The sequence below is a fragment of the Phragmites australis genome, chromosome 3 (genome assembly GCF_958298935.1).
Source record: "Phragmites australis chromosome 3, lpPhrAust1.1, whole genome shotgun sequence".
Lineage (NCBI taxonomy): Eukaryota > Viridiplantae > Streptophyta > Magnoliopsida > Poales > Poaceae > Phragmites > Phragmites australis.
This window is the reverse complement of record NC_084923.1, coordinates 16,905,365-16,911,364: the sequence shown is the minus strand read 5'-3', so window position 1 is coordinate 16,911,364 and position 6,000 is coordinate 16,905,365.

Here is a 6,000-nt window from a genome sequence, read left to right as displayed (position 1 = left end):
ATCCTTGCTCAGAGGCATCAGTCACGCATAGATTCTCCCATATGCCAAGATCTATCCTGCTAAGGAGCACAGGGCTCAAGATAGAGCTTTTGTTGAGAGTGAATGGAGCTTGGTGAAGTCGAGGTACTGGTGGTGTAAGGAGTTTTCACATTCAAAGCTCCCTCCTAACTATGGATCCTCATTGAAGGCATTACAGCACCGAAATCGGCCATCTACCTGAGAAGATTGAAGGCGAAATGCTTTAATTGCCTGGCGTCAGACCATTCAGTTGCGTTCTGCAGAGACCCCTCGAGGTACTGGCGTTGCTTCAATTATGGCCATCGATCTAGTGAGTGCAATAAGAAATCTCCAGAGATTCATCCACAGCCCTCTGCCAGCCTTCATTCCCACTCGGTAAAGGACCACCATCCTCACACTAAAAGCCGTCTCCTTCCACCATCTCCCTCCTATTCGGAAGCCGTCCCACCAAAGCTCTTGTCTGGCAAGCCGACAACCTCTGTTGTCATCACATAGATGGCCAACTTTCCTGGTGACCCAGCGGTCAGGCTGTTGGAGGCTTTTGCTGTGGTGGCTGCAACATGCGACATTGAGTGGTGCAAGGAGATGTTGCTGGACAGGGCTGCAGTCTGATGGCTGGCAGGGAACCAGCCGGAGACTGAGCCCTATGTCCTTTCTGATGCTTTGATGACAGCTTTACACGTCGGGGTTCAGGATTGCCAGTTGGTGAGGCACCACACGGAGGATGATTTCCTCATCATTTTTGCCAGCAGAAGAGTCAGAGATGAAGTCGTCGTTATCAACCAGCTGCCTTATCGGGGACGTGATTTCTGTTTCGTGGCTTGGAGTGAGAGAAGATATGCAGATACCATCAATTGGAGCTTCCATGTGCGTCTACGCATTATGGGTCTCCTGGCACATGCATGGTTTGAGGAGGTGGCGGCTCTGGTGGTTGGAAGACAGTGTTCAGTCCACTACGTGGAGGAACAGTCTAGGCGTAGGGAGCGCACAAGGACATATGATCAGTAGGCATGGTGCAACAATCCCTCTCTCATTCCCAAGCTTGTCTGGCTGACCATCACTGAAGTTGACCGAGAGCTACCACCTACATCTATTCCGATGCCACAGGTCAAGATCCACTATGACAGGCCTTCGGGTGTCAAGGGTGGACAATCTTACAGACTTTTTATCCATTTAGAGGTCATCCATGATTTAGCTTTCCTCACTAGCAACCCTCCTGACCCTTGATGCAGCAACAGTCATTGGGAACACATTTTGGACTAGCATTATGGCTCTCCAGGTTGTGCAAGCTGACAGCATTCCTCAACGTTCCTATCGCTACAGTGGTGGTGGTGGCCGCCATGATCGGGATGGTGATGTCGACGAGGAGCACCATTGGGGCAACCACCACTAACATCGCAGTCGCTCCCTTTGGGTGCACCTTTCACGGCCTTGTCATGATGAAGGCAGCGTTGTTCATGAAGGGATGATCATGGGTGTTATGGTCATCACAGAGACGGCACTACTCCTCTGCTTTCGTCCTCGTCCCTGAGGAGTCCGGTTCGCCGTCAACAGCAAGGCACCATGAAGAAGAAATGGTGCAAGAAGGTATCCTTCGCGTCGTTGGTCGCCACGGTGTGCTCACCACATCGTTAACCATCTTCCCTGCTGTCTCCAAGAGGTGATTTGGCCCCGCTAGACTGCTTCCCCAGCACGGCGCTTGGCTCAATTCCCTCTGTTTTCGACCTAATGCTTGTTGAATTGGTCTCCTTCCACGCAGCTTCTGGTACAAACTCCTCGCCTATGCCCTGCTCTTCTCAGCGACTTCCCTGGAGGTCGTCAACAAGTTTATGGCCAGTTTCGAAGGGGAATGCAATGTCTCTTGTGTTCCAGTGGGAGAAGCACCACCAGTGGACAATGCTAACCAACAAGTATGCATGCCTTTTCAAAGCACGCAGCAGGTGCAACCTTCTGAAGCGTTCTCCATTGAGGAGTTCATTGACTCGATCACTACACCCTTACAACCACCCCGCCCCCTCATCAGTTCTACTCTAGTTGCTTCTCCCGTTCTCACCAACATCCAGGAGCCTAGCCTTTCAAGCTCTCCCAGGTGTAGTGACAGAATAGCCAAAAAAACCACTCCAAGCAAAGGCCACCTCCAGCTTGTGCATGAAATTTTGGGGAAAAGACTAGGATCATTAGAACCCCCTTTCAGTTCTAATGTTGATCTTGTGACCTCTTATTCGCAGCGCTTCGAGCAGCCACTCACCAAGGAAGCTTGTGAGGTCATCAGAGCCCTCGTCGACAAGGGGAAACAACCCTCAAAGAAGAATGGCAAGGCAAGGGTCGTGCCCGAGGAGCCGGTCACGACGGTGGGGACTTCATCCTAATGAGTCGTACACAATAGATCAGTTGCAAGACTTGGTCATCTATAGTTTGCTTTCTAGTCTATTTTCAAGTCAAGTGTTGCAAAACCATCCCCTATGGCTTTAGCGTTTGTGGTGCGTCATTGTGTTATGCTCGGGCATCAAGTTCTGTTGTGTCTGGCAGCTATTTTAGCCTAGTAGCTATTTGTTCAGTGAAAGCCACCATCAGGCCTCTCGATCTGCCAGGTTCCCCGATGTCTGTTTATGCTCCTGCTTGGTATCTACGTACCATCGATGACAGTTCGCAACATGTTGTTGTCCTAGGTTTCAATGTCGCAAAATTGTCAGATTTTGTGTTGGAATGTTAGGGGACTAAACTCGCCAGCCAAGAGAGCGAGCATTAAGCTTCTAGTGATGTCGTCCAAAGTGACCATAATTTGTTTACAAGAAACCAAAATACATGACTGAATCGATGCTCTGGTGTTAGAGACTTCAGGGCCAAATTTCACTGCAAATTATGTTGCCCTCGCCGTGAGTGGAGCAAGTGGGGGTATTTTGCTGGCTTGTGATGAAACGTTCCTAGCCCTGTCAAATCACCATGTCACTGAACACACCGTCTCGACTACCGTTACTTTGCTAGCTGAAAACAAAACATGGTCTCGAACCACAGTGTATGGACCTCAGAGTGATGAAGAAAAAATCATTTTCTTGGAGGAGCTCATGTCACTAATGCCTCTAATGAAACTCGAGTGGTTGCTTAATGGTGATTTTAACCTCATCTATCAGGCTCAGGACAAGAGTAATAACCATTTAAATTTGCGCATGATGAGGTTCAAGAAAGCAATCAATGACATGAGCCTCAAGGAACTTGAGCTTTATGGGTGCAAGTTCACCTGGAGTAATGGTCAGGACAATCCCACCATGACAAGAATTGACCGTTTCTTTTGCTCAGCAAACTGGGATTTGCTCTTCCCGGCGTCTTATCTCTCATGTCTTTCGTCTAGTGAATATGACCATAGTACACTCTTCCTCAACAGAGAGACGCTCCTACATCAATATCAAGGATTCAGACTAGAATCCTTTTGGGTCAGGATGCCGGGTTTCGGTGAAACGGTCTCAAAGGCGTGGCAACAGCTAGTGCTCGTATCTGATGCCATCCTCCGGTTGCATGTCAAGTTAACCCGTGCTACAAAGGCAATCAAGCTTTGGAAGAAAGAAAATGTAGGAGACATAAATCTACGACTTCTTATTGCTCGAGAAGTTATTCACAAGTTTGATATTGCGCGGGAACAACAAGCTCTGCCCAAAGAGGAGAGCGATCTCAGAACTTGGCTAAAAAGGAAAGATCGCGGGTCTGGCCGCAATAGAGAAGGTCCGCGCTAGACAGCATTCGCGCATGGTTAAGATCAAGAAGTCTGATGCAAACACAAGATTTTTTCACATTACAACAAATGGCAGGAGAAGAAAGAAATTCATCCCAGTCCTTACCTCGGGCGAGTAGATTGCAACCTCCCACAACCATAAGGAGACCTTGATGTTCATACATTTTGCCAATCATTTGGGCACAAATAAATCAAGGGGGCTTGCAATCAATTGGGATACTCTCAACTACCAACCGCAAGACTTGACAGATTTAGAAAACCCCTTCGAGGAGGAAGAAATGTCCTCGGTTATAAAAGACTTGCACTCGGAAAAGGCACCGGGGCCGGATGGCTTTATAGGCTTGTTCTACAAAGCATGCTAGGAAACCATCGAGGGAAATTTAATGGAAGCTTTGAACAATTTCCACATATTGGGCTGAGACAAGCTTTATCTAATTAATGATGCGAACATAGTGCTGCTACCCAAAAAAATAGAGCCATATGTGGGTGATTATAGACCGATAAGCTTGATTAACAGTTTCTCTAGGTTAATCATGAAGTTGCTAGCCAACAGACTAGCTCCTCGCCTCAATGAGCTGGTGCCAATAAGCCAAAGTGTGTTCATAAAGCGACGATGCATCCACGACAATTTCTTGTACATCCAAAAAAAAATACAGGCACTTCATAGATCCAAGCATCCGGCTCTCTTCATCAAATTAGACATTTCTAAAGCTTTTGAATCTGTTAATTGGCCTTATTTGATTGAAGTCCTTCGGGTGATGGGGTTCGGACAGAGATGGAGGGATTGGATCTCAGTGTTGCTTGAAACCGCCTCCTCCAGAATTATCTTAAATGGGATCCCTGGTCCTCAATTCCGACATGCCCGAGGGCTCAGACAGGGTGATCCACTTTCACCCATGCTAGCAATTGATCCTCTTCAAAGAATCATCGCTGAGGCAGCGGACAAGAACATTTTTAGGCCTTTATTGCCGATAGGGCAAATCTCCGTTGTTCTTTTTTATGCGGACAATGCGGCCACCTTTGCTGCCCCAGACAGAAATGAACTAACCGCCCTACGACAAAACTTGAAGACATTTGGCAAATGTTCGGGGCTACAAACAAATTTGAGAAAAACGAAAATCTTCCCAATATGTTGCAGCGAAATAGTTCTCGAGGAGCTTCTAGCCGGATTCCAAGGAAAGGTGAGCAATTTCCCTTGCAAATATCTCGGCTTACCTCTCCACACAAGAAGACTTAGAAGAGTAGAGGTGCAGCCCCTCATAGACAAAATCTGGAGCAAATTGCCAGGGTGGCAAGGAAGACACTTCACAATGGCGGGTCGTGAGACTTTGGTTAAGACCATTTTATCTTCGCAATCCACGTACCATTGAAAAAGTGGTTGCAAAAGAAAATTGGTCGCATACGACGAAGCTTTCTTTGGAAGGAGGATGAACCGGACAAGGTTTGCGGAGGACACTGCCTTGTGAACTGGCCAACAGTCACAAAACCAAAGGAACTGGGGAGGTTTAGGTATCTCCGACTTTCAGAGATTTGCTCGTGCCTTGAGGGTTCGTTGGTTATGGTTCGAATGGCAGGATGACGATCGCCCTTGGAAGGGTCTCTCTCTACCATGTGATCAGACAGACTGTGCACTCTTCAATGCGTCCACAATGGTTACGGTGGGAAATGGAGAAAAGGCCGACTTTTGGAACTCAAGTTGGGTACATGGGCAAGCTCCAAGAAGCATTGTGCTGCTGATCTTTGATAAATCGAAGAGGAAAAACTTTAAGGTCAAGCAAGGGCTACAAGACCATCATTGGATATCATACATTAGGGAAATCTCAACTGAGGAGGAGCTATCACAAATTGCATCACTTTGGGAAAAGATCGGTCACATGCAGCTAGTGGAGGGACAATCAGATTCTATAATCTGGCGATGGACCACAAACAGACAATACACGACTAGTAGCGCATATAAGGTTCAGTTTCATGGGACTATTAGAAAGCGTTATATGGCGGCTCTTTGGAAAGCAAAAGCTCAACCGAAATGCAAAACATTTGCATGGCTCTTAACGCAGCACAAGATATTAACAGCAGACAATCTAGCAAAGCGAGGGTGGCCTCATGACCGGTCTTGTTCTTTATGCGACCAAGAGGACAAAACTCCAGTGCACCTCAGTAAGGATTGTGTTTTCACAAAAGAGTTATGGCACCACTTATCCACTTGGCTACACCTTGCCAATTTGCCTCCCTTTGAGCCTTTTCGTACTCCATAT